Source organism: Dermochelys coriacea, chromosome 9 (genome assembly GCF_009764565.3).
Source record: "Dermochelys coriacea isolate rDerCor1 chromosome 9, rDerCor1.pri.v4, whole genome shotgun sequence".
Taxonomy (NCBI): Eukaryota; Metazoa; Chordata; order Testudines; family Dermochelyidae; genus Dermochelys; species Dermochelys coriacea.
The window spans coordinates 64,489,681-64,506,105 of record NC_050076.1 but is presented as its reverse complement, the minus strand read 5'-3'; positions in this window follow the sequence as shown (position 1 = coordinate 64,506,105).

The following is a 16,425-nucleotide window of genomic DNA, read 5'->3' as shown; positions in this document are numbered from 1 at the left end:
GTGCTTGTGGAAGCCCTAGGTTCTTGGTGGCCTCCAACCATTAGCACTTGTTAATGGTACACAAAAGTAACTTGTCCTGGGATGTTAAAGCCAACATTTTCCAAAGCAGTCAGTGATTTCAGGTTCCTCCATTGCTGGCCCCCAAAATCACAGGCCAATTCAGGAAATGTTGGCCTAGAATATTTCCAGTACAATTGTATGCCAATAAAAGCCATGAAAAAAATAAATTCACAAGTGCAAAACTTTAAACCTAGGATCATTCTCCATTATGCCTTCCAGACATGGAGCAGTCATGGAGAACCTTGCTTGTGTACATTCAAGGTTATAAGTGCAATAGGCACACATTGCTGTTAGTGTAAATGTCCCTTTTATTGCTCTCTAGCATTCTCTTCCTTTCTCCCGCTCCATCCTTGGTTCCCATTGGCTAAGAAAGCTCAGAGCTTCTGACACCAGTGGATGCTCCATATCCCCAGTGACACATACACCTATTGTATATTGATTTATTCACTAATTTGTGTCTGTACAGTGCTTTGAAAATGTAAAGCACGATAGACTTGATCTGGCACCGCTGAAGGCAAGGAGAATGTTTACCATTGACATGAGTGGGTGCAGGATCTATTCCTATATGAGTAATAAGTATTGTTATTTTCATATGAGCAATGTGTCTTATACATTTTCTACTAATAGGATCCTAGACACACAAATAGAGGATACATCCATCTCAGCCGTCACCTATGTATCTCTCTTGCACTAATATACTTGCACATGCACACATACCCTGCCTCCGCAATTCTTAAATCGTGCTCATGTTTCCGACTACGCTGCAAAACAAGATTCATGTTTTATTCATATCAGAGGACAATGCTGTAGTAAGCGGGTTTCCCCAATGCTGTTTCACTTGTGGTGCAGATGGGATTTTAGTGTAACCACTTTCCCATATGGCAGAGCATGAGAGAAGGGTCTGGGGTTTGAGTGCAGCATGAGCATAGCATTAGAACTGTACTGGTGAACCATGACCATATGGTACAGTGCGGGATCACACTAATGTGGCAGGCAAGAAAGTAAATTGCACTTTATACTAAGTTTCCATTTATCAATGGTTTAAAAAGGGTTACAAACATTTAGTAGAAGTATAGCATGTTCCAGACACAAGTGGCATGTGTTATAGAAAGTTATAAACACATCAGAAGATGTTATTAGTGGTTATAAGCCATGGTTATATGCTACCTATTGACATGCTGGATTTTCATAAGTGTCAATAACAATTAATTGGCTGTTTATTAAAACAGCCAATTGCTGTTTATTAATTCCATCTAAATGGATCCTTACTATGAAGTGTGGCCAAAATAAATAAAAGGCAGCTAGAGCACATGATGCCTTCAAATGGTAGATAAGGAACAAAGGCAAAGGGCCAAATTATAGAGGAGATGATGTTGTGGAATATTGTTCAGGAGCTACAGTCATTAACTTTGCAAGGATGGGGAAAGCCTGGCTAATCCTTACTGGTTGGGAGAGCCCAGGCCTCAGGGACTAAATGTTTTGAGTTTCAGCTAATACTGATGCCTGGCAATGATAGAGATACTTGGAGGATGGAGCTGTCATCAAAGTTATTTGCCATCTGAGCACCGTGGCCTCTACCAGCCACTGACTGAAATCAGCCCCATAATTACTCGCCAGAGCCTTTTGCAGCTGGAGAGTGAATGCAAAGTCCTGTACTTTCTATTTAAGGCTTCAAACAGGGATTGAGCCCAGAGTGCCATAGTTCCATTCAGAGGCTCCAGCAGTCAGGGATTAAGCCATGGTCCACTGGTAATGCAGCCATCTGGGAGTTTGATTCAGCCTCCTTTGTTATTGTCTTGGTTCTCTGTCAGCTGGGTTCTCTTTCTTATCAGGAGTTGTCCTACTTTCTTTCTTTGAATGTTTCTGACCTGTCATTACTAGGTCAGGTTTGCTTGATAGAATCAGTCTTAGTATTTCCAGACAAACTGATGACTTGGTTCTACACTATCATCTTGCTAAAGTGTGTGTGGTCAGGACTTTTCACACCAGCCAGGGACAGCCTCCTAATTTCTGCTGACAGGATAGACTGCTGGGGAACAAAAGAGCCCTGTAAATCAATTGATTAATAGAGCTCTCTCTTGTTTTATTGTATGGGGGAGAGGGGATAAATGCAGGAGGACCCTCAAAACACCTCCCTCCAGGGAAAAAGCTGTACTCTTTCCACTCCACAGCTGTTTAGCAAAGGAGATGAATCATAGTGTTACTATAGGGGACTAGTGATTCCAGAAAGATCTTTTGAAGGAGGCTGCAGATAGGGGAAAGAACCTTAAATCTGCGAACAATGCTCTTACAACGCACAGGTTTGACGCTCCCATAAGAGTGCAGAAAAAGGTTGACATGGCCTATAGAAAAGTAAATTAAAGGCAAGTTCCATTGGAGGTATGGGGGGAAAGCAACACTCACTTTTCATAGCTGCTGTCCCAATCCTGCCTCCGCTGTCTTCAGATCAGCAGACAAATCCGGCTGCTCATACATGTTCAACAACTACTGTTTCTTCAGCAGCTCATATCTCATTTCCCCCATCTCTCTTTTTGCTATTCTTTTCCCGAAAAGATGGTGAGCGTTTCCCCTCTATAGTGCTTGCTTTCAGTGCTGTTGGCCCTTATGGCAATTCACACTGGCATAGATCCCACACACGCTGCCCCCACCCATGTCACAGTTTCAGGGTGACTGCACCTGTATTCCCCTCCTTGGTGCACCAAGGGCACCCACTTTAGGCTTCAGGCTCCCAGTCCTCATCTCTTCTGGGCAGAGTCTCACTCCCTCACTGGTGGTTTTAAGGCTGCACAGCTTCTTAATTTACACAGTGATATTTCTGGTAAACCAGACTATCTGCCAGCACCTGCATTTTGCCTTCTCTCTGAGGGCTATGTGCAGGACATGGCTCACAGGTACGAGTTACCACCCAGCTCCTTTTAAGCAAGCACAGTTATTCTTACGGTGAAAGCATTACAGAGAAAACACATTAGAAACAATAAAAGAACGTGCACACATGCTAAAAATCTTCCCAGAGGTCATCCAAACTCTGACCTAGGGCTCTGGTGGATCTTGGTCCTTCAGAATCCAGAACTGGGTTTTCTGTTTGGTTACAAATTCATCTGTCTTAGATCCACAACAAAAGCCCTGAGTCAGTTTAAACTCAGGCTATTTATTCAAAAGTCCTTTCTTTCTCTGTTGCCTCTGGACTAGTAGATGTGAGCCTCCCACACAGGTGGTATCTGTCTGGGTCAGGGGTTCAGCTTGGCTGATTTGCCTTAATATCACCACCCACTCTTTTTAGTTCCTGGAGGAGCTGTGCTAGCCCTCCCACACTGAGTAGAACACAACCATACATAAATCTTTCATTTAAAACAGTGGACCCCAAAGGTACTACTTGGGGTAGAAATATTGGTCACAGCTCCAACCCATCCATTTTGTTTTTGTGAAGCTAGGGCAGTGGGAAAGAAAGGAACGGACCTTACACCTCTTTATCAAAGCTTCTGGTTTTATCTCCGAGGTTGCCTCTTTGCGTCAGTGGTGAAGGTGATCCAGGCCTCTGTATGGGGTGCTTTAATCTCAGATCGGGACAGGATTACTGTCCGTTGCATTAATTACCTGGTAGTGATTTCCTTCACATCCAGGAGAGAAGCCCCATGTGGCATGTGGTCATCAAAATGGGGTGGGGGGAGACAAGTGCTTGTTCTTTCCCAGAAAGTTCAAGAAGGGGAAAGAGGAGGAGGAAAAGGAAGAGAAATAGAATTGGAAATTCTCTCAGGATAAACATGGCCAGTTTACCCCAGTTGTTTCATTTTCTGACACTAGTGTAGGACTGTCACTCAGGGACCTTTAGGAACTGGGACCTTGGGACTATATCCTACTTGTCCCCTTCCAATCTCTTTCCTTCAAGCTAGAGACATAAGAATTGAGGGTTGGGAGACAGAGAGGAAAAATGAGAGTCCATGTAGCAAGCCTCTGCTATTCCATGGGAGACTGAAGCCTTGGTTACTAAGAGAACAGGAAAATATATGCCTTTGTATTCATGTTTTCAACCATAACCCTACCCGTAGTGTATATAGGATAAGTTCACAGTGCATGAAACAAACAGGACTGTAGGTCTTAAGTGGCATCCAGCTTTCTTGCTAACGCATGCACATCTGACACCGCACCAGCAGCTTATGTCTTGCAAATAAGTGGGGAACCTGCCAAAACTTGTCATGTCCTCTACCAAGGGACAGCGCCATACACTTCCCAGAAACAGAATCATCTGGGTCACTGATCAAGCTGGTCTATTCGACTAGCTTTCCTCCAGAGGCCTTGGGGTTGCGGGGTGGGGAGAAAAGAGATTTTGTCTCTTATAGTCATTATCAGGCAAAACAGTAGAAACCTCTGGAGCTGCAGGCCAAAGGTCACTGGTCAGAGGGAAGGCGGCTGCTGAAAAGTTAGTGATGAGCTAGAGATGGTTATGGCATCAGGAAGATGTGCAATTCCAATGGGCTTGAAGGGATTGGGGGCACTGGACACTGAAGACCTCTGTTGATCCAAATAGACTGGGTACAGCTGCAGGCAGCCATAAATTAAACTGGCCTCGTGAGTTTTAACCCTAACCTGCAGAGACCATAGTCTCTGGAAGAAAATTGGGTCAGGAGACAGCCTTAGTCCATTCCCTCCCCTATCTATACATTAGAGCTGGGAGGTGTGATTCTCAGCTCATGTAGACATATGCACACTAGCTGGATAGCCAGGGTGGCGTGGATGGCAACTTGGGCTAGCTGCCTGAGTACATACCCATCCAGATTCCCTGGGGAAGGGTTCTGGCCATTATCCTGAGCCGCTGCCCCTGCTACCCCAGCCACACAGCTACTTTTAGCATGTTAGCTGCAGCACAGCTAACATGGGTATGTCTGCGTGAGCTGGGAATCACGCTTCCCAGCTCAAATGTAGACGGAGCCTCAGAGGTGATCTGGCCCCTGTACTAGCTCAGTTCCTTTAGACTGGGACAATCATTTACATCCTGACAATTTGCAGGAGCTGGGTTTGGACAAGTGACTGGAGGGGAGGTCACCCAATGCCAAGATCAAAGGCTGAGCTCAACCCTAGTTCCAGATGTCAAAGCCAAACACATGAGTTGCCAAATGCTTCTGTGAAGATGGGGGTGGGGGCTACCAAGGGGTGGGAGCATTTAGGAGTCTGGAAAGATGGGATGTGGGCAGAGGGAGAGAATTCCAGCAGATGTGTTGAAAACAGGTCCTATTGCAGAGACCATGTGGGTGGGGAGGGGTGGGGAGACAGGTTGTACATAGTGGGTTTTTAAAATAAAATTGTTTGATTTATAATGTCTTGTTGTAAACCAAATAAAAGTGGTTCTGTGCATTCAGAAGAGAAGTGAAACAACTGAAAGGTGACAAATGTGATAAATGTTCTATGGCTCAGCCTTCTGACACCCCTTCCCAAAACCTTTCCAAGGGGGGGAGCCGGGTGTGTGTGCAAAGACACAGCTGCCTGTGGTGACGAGCTGAGTGGCTGGCACTGGCTGATTCCTCTGAGCCAGAGTAAATTAGAGGTGGGAGGAAGAGAAGTGAGATGATGGTGCATGGGTGGCTTTTCAAAGCAGGATTCCACCATCATTGATTCCACTGGAATCAATGAGTGAAACTCTGCCTTACCATATCTTAGGATGTAGGATTGAGGGGCAAGGAGCATCATAAGGGAGGAACTACCTGCAGAAACCTTGAGCAATGATTCAGATGATATGAAGGCAATGTCAGTCTGAGTCCTCTCTGAAGGGAAGCTGCTGCTGAGCTCTTCCTCATAGTGTTTTGAGGATGCAGGGGGTGATGAGGTCTAGGAGATGCCCAGGCACTCAGCAGAATTATTGAGAAAACTTTCCAGCTGAAAAGACATTTTAAGACTCTCTCTAATTTAATTCACCTTCATCTGTAGGTTTGTTTCTTATGGGGATGGGAGAAGGAGCAGGTACCTAACACTAGAGTTAGTTGCCTCTTTTAGTGGCTGTTAGCGTTGCTGAACTGCTTGTAAAACCTCATGCAAAGCTGCATCTTTGGTTTTCTGGGGCTCTCTAGGTCAGTAGTGTGGGCAAATGGGTTCAAGTGCAGGGAATTGTCAGCATTCAGATGGATGGGGACCTAATTTCTGTGCTGGCTTCTATCCTGGCTCAGCGCTGTTGAAGGCAGAGATGATGGGGTGTGGACTAGGGTGGTGGAAGAGGGCATAAGAACCTTGGTATTTTTCTGCATCCAGTGGGAGGAGAATGGCCATGTAGGCATAAATGCAACTACCCATCAAGTGACAGTCACATCTTTCTTTATGTGTGGGAGATTTGGTGGGTGAAAACTACAAAGTCCTGGCATTGCTAAGGCATTGCTTGTCTATCTCATCTTTAAATTGCTTTTGGTTAGTAGTGGGCAGTCTAGCTGGGCATGGAGAAGTGGCAGAGAACCTGTGGAAAGGTGGGCTCAACAGCTGGTCAGTGAATGTTGTATTATGTGTGCATGAAAAATTTGAAAGGGGGCGGGATCTTGATCCTAGGCTCTTAGGAATGGTCATTCTTAAACAGCAAAATCTCTCTCCACTGCAGTGACAATGGCATCTACTCAGCCTAGGGTGTACCCATATTTGCCCATATCACACGGCCCTCAAACTATATGGAACAGGTGTCAGATTCTGCTCATGAGAGGCCCAAAATTGAATAGCAGGGAGGAAAGGATGGTCCGTTACAGGTCATTTGCAAAACTGAACTAGGAGGAGTTGTTCTGAATAGCAGGGAGGTTCATTAGCAGCACGGCTTAAGAGAAGTTTATATCTACCCATCTGCAGATGCTGCTGCCTGTCCCACATCAGAACCTGTCGGTAGCATTTTCAAAAGCACCTAGGTGATTTAAGAGCACACATTCTATTGAATGTCAACAGGAGCTTTGCACCTGCATTGTTGTGGTTAGTATTAACTATTTGTATTGTGACAGAACCTACAAGCCCCAGTCTTGGACTAGGACTTCATTGTGCTAGGTGCTGTAACCATCCCAGATCCAAAAGACAGGCTGTGCTCCAAAGATATTACAGTCTAAACCAGCTAGGTACTTTTGAAAGTCCCAACCCAAGTGTGCCAAATTTGCATACTTCCCGCTCCCACTCTTGTAGCAGGAGAGTGATTGGTTGCCTGCCCTCTGTAAGATTGGGCAAGCTGGTTGCATAACCCTTGTGTAGAAGGTGCTTGAGTAGAAGGAGTTTCCTCGAGTGATATTGAGTGTGTGTACAGGGAGACAGAGAGAAATATATGGTAGACACACCCATTGAATACATTCATATTTCAAAGCCTGCATGGGGAGATGGAGTTTATACTGGGCAAGCCACAGTCCTGGAAAGTGTTATTGAAAAAGTTCCTGACAGTGTGATGTTGCCTTCTGATTATCACTGTGTAACCAGGAGGGCAATTGTTTCCGCCCTCCAATATCAATATATGTTATGGGTGTTCTCTTCACAATACCCTTATTGCCCTCATTTTGCTGCAGCTTCAGCAGTTACCTTCTACTGAGGCTCCTCTCTCTTAGCTAGGCCATTCCAGCCAGCCAGCTGGATGACGTGTGGCAGGCCAAGGGTTAAATACTATACTCAGTCACATTCTGTTTCCAGATTCTATTTGGTGGCCCTGTCCAGGGGACAGCCCACCCAAGATGTAGGACTGGTGATGGCTTCCCTGTTCCAAGTGCCCTGGCAAGATCCATCGTTAGCTGGACCAGGTCAGCTGGCTGCTCCATCGGGTTGGTTGTTGCGCTCAGGTGTGTTTTGCTAGTGTTGGCTGTGGTTAGGCAGAGAATGAGCCAAGAGCTGGCTCTCCTTCTGGGCTCTTGGGAGACCGAAAGGGTGTGAGAAGCAGAGTAAACATAGCTTGTGCTTGGAACTGGAGTCTGGGGAGCTATTAATAAAGGCGAAAAGAAAACATGGCTTCACTTGCTAACGTGCAGATATTGCCTGGGCAGTTGAGAGGGGGACTCACCCATTCGCAGGGGTTTTTGCTAGAGGAATTCACTAACTCCTTCTTCAATTAGAAAAGACATTCCTCTCTTTGATCTCTAGGGTCTCCTCTGCCCCACACTGGGAAGGGCTTGCTCTGTCCTTCTCACATCCAGATATGGTCCTTTTTATTTCACTTTTTATTTCACTTCTGCCTCTCTCTGTGCCCACCTTGCAAGGCCCTGCCAGCACGCCCCATGTTGCAATGCCGTAGGCGTGAATGGATAGTTGGAGAGCTGTGGATTTTGTTAAGTGTCTATTTGCCATCCTTGTCCTCCTCTTGCTGTCAGCAGGGCTGTGAAGTCCTTGCATGTGAAGAGCTGAATGTTGCTGAGAGAATGGCTGTTCCTAAGGAGGGTAATCTCCAGTGCTAATGCACTGAGGATGGGGTGCAAATGGAAAGCCTCTTGCTGTAACAATGACCAGCCCTAGTGACATGTTAACTTCTGACCGCCTCACTGAAAGCCTCATGCCATATCATGACGTCACGCAGGAGCTGCGTGGCCATCGTAATGAAATGCTCCTGGTCAAGAGCTGAGGCTCTGACATAGTTGCCAACATTTAGAGCATTTTTCCTGGGACAACAGTTTGGAAGAGCTGGAGTTCTGGAGAGCCTTGGGTCACCGGTCATAGGATACTTGTATGGATCCTAGTTATTTATTTATTTTTTTTACAGGAATATCTTCCTCATCAGGTCCTGAAAACAGACAGCATCTCCTAAGCCATCAAGAATCCCCATGGCAGGATGCCCTGAACACAGGGGTTGAAGTAAGAGGTGAGGGGACACTCTAGCTGACACTCTGCCAGAAGAAGAGGGACCTCTCCCCTTTTCTCTTTCAACCTACTTCAACCCCTGTCGGCTGTTACATCATAACAACATTGCATCAGCACAATGATATATATTCACCACAGCATGATGCTACCAAGCCACAGGCAGCACCACTGCCAGCATAGCAGGAGTAGGTGGACAACCACCAGAGGGAGAGGCCCTGGGCTTCAGATTTTGGATGAGTCTAAGGGTGAAACCCAGTTTTAACGTTGACTACAATAGGGTTGGGATTTCATCCTGAGTGCTTCTCTGAACCGAGAGTCTCACAGCAGGTCCTGGGACCTTCTCCAGCACAGTCAGCCCTTGTCTAAGCTAGCTTGGCTTCTCCCTATCTGTCTCCATTGTACTGGGTCAAGCCCTAATGGCAAACAGCCCTGTTGGGTGTGTTGGGGAATGTCTAGGACACTGCTCCCTCCTGTTAGCATCCTCACAGGGCAGATTGCAGGCTTAGACCCCATCCCAATAACTTCATGAGTCACTTCTCCCTCTTCCACCTTCCTCCCTTCAGTCCCTGCGTGGGACCTTCCTTCTACCCTTCCTGCCATCTTTTATCACACCTTCTCCCTCCCTCCCCACTGGGGTGTGTCTGCTTCTTCTGCCCCACAGGATCTGCGACATCTCCTCCCAATGCTACCCCCACTCTGTGGCGTTTTCCCTTCCTTTCCTTCCCCCCCATTTCCCTAGGTGCCTCCTTACTCTCTATCTCTCCACCCCCACCCCCTGGGGAAAACTGCCACCATTGGTGATGGTGAGGGGTGGTGGGGGATGAGGGACAATGAGGTGGCTGGTGTGACGGTGGTTGTCTCTTCTTCCTCCCAGCTCCCCCATCAGGCTGATACCTGCCCCATACTGCAGTAGGAAAGGACTCAGCATGGGGAGCTGATGGGGGAGCCTAAAAGCAGTAAGCACTGCACCCTACAAAGTGCAGAGCATTCCGTCCCTGATCTGGCAAACCACGTAAGCACATGCTTAGCTTCAAGCATGGGGCAGTGCCACTGCTTTCGACTGGGCTACACTTAAAATTAATCATGGGCTTAAGTGTTTTGCTGGATCGGAGCCAGAATGCTCAGCATATTGCAGATTCAAGCCCCAAGAGAGGCAATTATGAGCAACCCCAGAAGCCATCACAACAACGTCCCCTACAGGGGTTCAGCAGATGTGACGGTGTTAGGTGCAGTGTAAATGCACAGACATACCGAGAGATATGCTGGAAGAAAAAACTGTAATCAAATATATTAAGCCCTGCTGTCTGAGTGACTCAGGACAAAGGGTAGGTTCAGGAGTATAGCAGGAAAATCAGACCAGCTGGCAAGTATGTATGACTCTCCTGGTGTGGATATTGGAGGCCATTGCACACTTCATGGTAACAACTTTCCATTGCCTGACATGTCATGATATTGTATCATTGTGTAAAAATCACACCATTTTGCAGAAGTTAAAATGGGTCACCACTCCCATTGGCCCATGCTGCCCTTCACTTCTAAACAAGGACAAATGTCCAGTCGGGGCTGTGCTCGCTATGTGGAGATACCTTCCTCCAGGATGTACAAACAAAACACGGAAAGATTTGCCACAGTGGTGGCATCAGTTGTTCTTCGGACTGTATGAGGCTGGGACATCCTTCAAAAAAATCTATAGGTCTCGCATGCCAATGTGTCAACCTCTCAGACTCCACCCATCCATCTTCCTCTCAAAGCTAGAGAAGAAGCAACATTATGTGTAACTGGGAGACATCCTGTGTGGTCAGAAATTCAGGCAAACAAAATCTAACACCACCACCAACAAAAAGACAGGGAGACCAATGGTGTAGTCATGACATATCAGTGTATATTAACGCAGGGACTGCTATGGACCATCGATACCTACTCTGCGTGGCTGCGTTGCATCCTGTACAGTGTTGAAAAAAAAAAAACTAAAAAAAAATTTTAAAAATACTAAAAAACCAAAAAAAAAACCCCTAACAAAACAACTAAAAAGGAAACTCAACACCCATTTTTATCTTTAATTTGCATTTTCTGCATGAAATGAGACCTTGATCCTTGTCTTTTTTTCCACAAAAGTGAATTCTGCTTTAACAAATGTAAAAGAAACAAAAGGGAAAAAGGAAAATAACGTTTCTAGGAAGTGATTTAGATGTAGAAATTTTTGTAAAAAAAAGGGGAAAAAAGGAGGAAAAAAAGGGAAAAAACAAGAACAAAGAAATAAAATAAAATGACCTAAAGAGCCATCTTTGTCTATTCTACAGGTGTGACAGCACGATTGGTGGGCGGGCACTCCCTGTCTTCAGGCAGGCATTTCCTGTGTTGTACTGCCAAAAAAAATCCATATTCTGCAGAATGAAACTACTTTGTAAGGAAGGGCATGCTCACCAATCACTTCCTGTGTGTCCTTTCAAAAACTGTCTCCGTTTTTTTTCCCCAGGGCGGATGGGTTGTGTTTGGTTTTTGCTTTGTTCCAGTTTTTTCTTCTAAAGTGACAGTTTTTGAAAGCTGACAATGAACAAAAGTTTAAAAAAAAAAACTTGAAAATAGTTTACAGTTTTGTACAAACCATGATAAATATTAACAAAAATGTTTTTAAAAATGATAATAGTGCCAAAATTATGTAACGTGTACATTAATTTCTTCTCTTTTTTGAAAAAAAGTGTTAAAACACTAAAAAAATATTCTTTTTTTAAACAAAATGACAATGTATGTGGACATAACTGTACTTGAAAGTTGTTAATTATTAATTGGTTAGGAATCTTTCTTGTTTTTTTTTTTCCCCCTTACCGAGACCAGAAATAACACTTTTAAAATATAGCCTTGAAAGGAGAAATGTTCCATTTTTGGTTTGAATGCAGGTTTCGGTTTGCAGACTCTGTCTTTAGGCCAGATTTGCAATAAAAGCCTTAATTCAGCAAACCACCTCTATTCAGCAAAGCTCTTAAGCACATGCTTAACTTTAAGCACGTCCCATTAACTCAACTTTAAACAGGTGTTTAAGTCCTACTGACTCACTGGGACTTAAACACATTCTTAAAGTTATACACATGATTAACTGCTTTGCTGAAATGGAGCCAGAGTCCAGAACTGGAAACTGGGGATTAGGAAAACATATTTCTAAATTGCCCTAGCATGGAGAAGAGATGTGATTAGAGTAAAACCTGGGGCCCAATTCTTCCACTATAGTTTGCAAGTAAGTAGCATTGACTTTTGGGGAAGGCTGTTAGTGATACAATTTTCAAAAGCACCTAAATCCTATTTTCAAAAGTGACTGACACTACGGCCCAGATTTTCAAAGGTATTCAGGTGGCTAATTCCCACTGAAAGTCAAAGGGCCTGATGGTTCCTAAGTCACTTAGGAGTTTTTTGAAAATTTTACTCTCAGGCCCCAGTATAGCAAAGAGAGATAGCTGCAGAGAGAACAGCTGTGGTGCGAGAGGAAATGGTATTGCAGCATAATTTAGAGAACAGTGATGCGGAGACAGAGAGGGTTGCTTCTCTCTGTAAGTTGCCTGCAAGATGTGACTCATGGCCAACCACACAACTAAGACAAGCTACTACACCTGGATCTTTGGGGTCAGTGGTGAAATCTTAGGTATTCAGGGTCCAATTTCTCTAGAGGTTCTAAGTGACTCAGACTACCAGGATTGCTCCTCAAATCCCTCACTTCTGGCAGCCATGGGTCTGGATGTGCAGACCTCTTACATTCTGATTTCTTCCTCTGCCCTACTGGCAGTTTGGGGCACTTCAAATCATAATGTCAGCATTGAGTGACAATTGTAAAGCACCAGAAACAGCGCAATCAGGAAAGCAGGTCTCACCAGTGACTAGAGGTTTGGAAAGAAGCTGACAGTGCACTTGGGTGATTGAAGTTCCCCTCTAGCTGGAGATACAGTCCTTGCTTCTTGAGAGCTTAGGAAATTGCAAGGCCACAGATTACAGGCTAAACTGGCAGAGCAGAAGTGTCTACTATACACAGCACGCTTCTGATTCAGGGAGACACCAGGTGGGTGGGGATCCTGCCCTCAGTCATGCTCTGAGCGGGCCCAGTTATCAGCACAGATAAAAAGCTGGGAAAGAATCACACTAGAAGCTACATTCAAAACACACAATGTAAAATATAGTTCTTGCTCTTCTATTAAGCACTGACTAATACTTGGAAATGCTTTTTCATTCAGCAAATGGTGTGTATAATTCTTTTGGGGAAGGTTTTGGGGTTTGTTCCCCCACCCTTTGGTTGGATTTTTCACTGAGTACAAATTCTGTAATATAGTCATTACCTTATTTTTTTCAAATGTGACAATTAAACTTTTGCATTTCTTCATGAGCTGCTAGAAAATCTGCATATTTAAAGGCATCAAAATCCTGCTGTTTATTGGGAGAATAATTTGGGGCTGAAAGGGCACACCAACTACTATGCTGACATCTGTCTGACAGATTAGCCACGCATGTGCTTTCCTTCTGTCTGTCTCTTTATGTGCCTCCCTCTCTCTTTTTCTCTGCCTCTTGCACACGCAAACACCCTGACACTCCCACAATCTTATTGCATAAGGTTGAGATTTTTCAAAGCCATCCAGGGGACTTAGATGTCCAACTCCCATTACATTTACTGGGAAATTGTCCTCCAAACATTTTAGGCAGTATTGAAAATCTCATCCCCACAAGACCATCTGGTACATGCCCTAGAAGGACGATTCAAGCTAAAGGGATATTTGCAACCTGGTGGAGGATTAGAAAAATAAGGCAATATTTGGTTGCCTTAAAATATGGTAACTGCATAGTATCTGCCAGAAGCATGATGTGAAAAATGGTTTCATTTCTTGCACTGGAGGAGAACAAGGAGAGGAAAACTGCAGTTGTAAAGTCCCTTGTTGCTTTGACTTTCAGTTATGATTCCTGCTAAATAGTCACTTGTTAGAGCCCCTGGGATGCTTTGGTGATGCTTTACTTCAGGGGTGCCCAACCTGTGGCTCCGGAGCCTCATGCGGCTCTTCAGAAGTTAATATGCGGCTCCTTGTATAGACACCGACTCCAGGGCTGGAGCTACAGGTGCCAACTTTCCAATGTGCTGGGCAGTGCTCACTGCTCACCCCTGGCTCTGCCACAAGCCCTGTCCCCACTCCACCCCTTCTCCTGAGCCTGCCGTACCCTCGCTCCTCCCACTCCCCCCCCCCACGAAACAGATGATCAGGAGCTGTTGGGAGGGAGGGAGGAGGTGCTGATGGCGGGGCTGTCAGTGGGTGGTAGGCACTAGGAGCAGGGTGGGGGAGTGGCTCTTTGTTAATGTACATTGGTAAATTCTGGCTCCTTCTCAGGTTCAGGTTGGCCACCCCTATTCTAGTTTCTCCCCCTGCCTTTAGATGATTTTAGAGGGATAAATTGGTGTGAATTTAACTCTAACAGACCTCCCACTTACTTCAACTCTCTCCACTGCTCAGTCTTCAAATTCATTCTTTCCCACTTGCTGTGTGATGTAATTATCACATATCACTGGGTCGCCCTCAAACTCGGGACAATCAGTAGCAGGGGGAGACTGGGAGGTGTGGAATATCTAGACAGGGAGGTCAATGGTGACCTAGCTCCGACTGACAGTTTTTCAGAGGAAACACCATGGCCTCTGTAGCCCTTTGGCAACCTCAGACACCTCAAAGTTCATTTTCTACTGGGGTTGGATCAATTCTGGATGCCAAATGGTGGAAAGTTCACACTAACACCCAAGTCTGATGGTCACATTTCATAGACCGTGTAGGCCCTGGTCTTGAAATGAGCTCCACCTGGGAGACTTCATTGGAACTCCACAAAGGTGCAGAGCTTATTGAAGGATTGGAGCCTTTGATATAATGGTAATGAATATTAGATAGATATATAGATTAGACAGATTTTGATCCATGGCTTCTCAGCTTGAGGTTGACACTGAAAGGGCTTCAAATAGATTTGAAGGGGTTACCATCATCGTCCCCTTACTTATGACAAAGGCGAGGGGGCTCCTATAGGACTTCTCTGGTATAACATGAGGTCATGATGTGGAAAAGTTTAGGACCAATGGATTAGAGAGATGAGAAAAATGGGGGAGAGAAGAAAGGAGTGAATCTTCATTTCAATTTAAAAGGGAAGAGGATGGTTAAGGTTTTGGATGGAATATAAAACCAATGTTCCAATAAACTATTATTAATGACACTTTTTGGAAGAGTAGGGGGATTAGCTCCAGTGTTCTGGGCCTGTTGCAGCTAAACCTGCTAACTAGTCTAAAAGTGGTTGTAAAACGGAAATTTCATCCTGTAGGAACTTCTGATGTTTCAAAATTTGTTCTCATTCTGAATCAGAATGAAAGACAAAATTTCAAAATGTATCACAGAATTGAAATAAATAAAATTCAGAAACATCGAAGTATTTCATGCTGATGTCAAATGGTTTTATTCTGATAATGTCAAATCATAAAAATGTTACAAATAAGATTAAAATATTAATTATTTTTAATATTGCATATGATAAAAAGTTTAAATACAATTAAGGGAAATGATGAAGTTGAAACAAAATGGTTTTACCTCATCAAAACAAAGCATTTTGACATTACTGAAGTGAAATGAGAAAGTCAAAATGATTCGTTTCAACACTTCCCAGTTGAAAACGTTAGTGAAATTGACACCTTCCTGTGAAACATTTTGATTTTGATGTAACTCCATTTTCCAGTGGAAAACTCTATCTAAAAATCTTTGACCAGTTCTAGCACCAACCTCTCATCACCTTTCACTTTCTCTTGGATATAGGATTTGTCTTCATTTTCAGTCAAACTGTAGCATACTTGCTGTACACTGCTTTAACAGCTATTTCATTCCCCTCCCAGATGTTAGTGCATTTCAGTGGCAGATGAAATGACTCTTTGTATACTTTATGGGGGAGATTTTCAAAGGTAGAAATCAGACTTCGGCACCTGATGTCCACTGATTTTCACTGGGAGCCAGGCACATTACTATCCTTTGCACCCTTTCACATGCTCCTCTATATCTAAATCTATTTTTCATTTGTAAAGTGCTTTGGGACCCTTCACTACCTACGTTTTTATTTGACTTAGTTCTTCACCAAGAGGGAAGGCTAGCCTCTGGCTCTCGCCCAGTGGGTGGTGAGTCAGTGGTAGCTTATCAGACAAAGCATGACAGATTATGCCAGACCCACACAAAGATTTCGCCATCAATCAACACCTCATTCCTCACAGCATCCCTTTGTTCTTCAAGGAGGAACAAAAGAATTACACAGACAACTTCAATTTAGAAGTTTCTGCCTAAATTGTGCATGTGCATCCCACATTTACACACAGACAAGCTTTTGCCTGCTTTGTGCACATACGAGTCAATTTGCATGCATGCATGAGGGATTGGCGTGGGCAATTCAGGCTGCTGCTTTTGAAAGTTCAGCCCTACTTCTTTCCCTTCCTTCCTTGTGTCTGCAACAAGCAAAGTCCTGCAAACTGTCACCCTTCTCATTCACAGAATGGTGGTTGGAAGAGCAGCACTGACAGAAGTTTATGACCTACACTTCTTGGAGAGT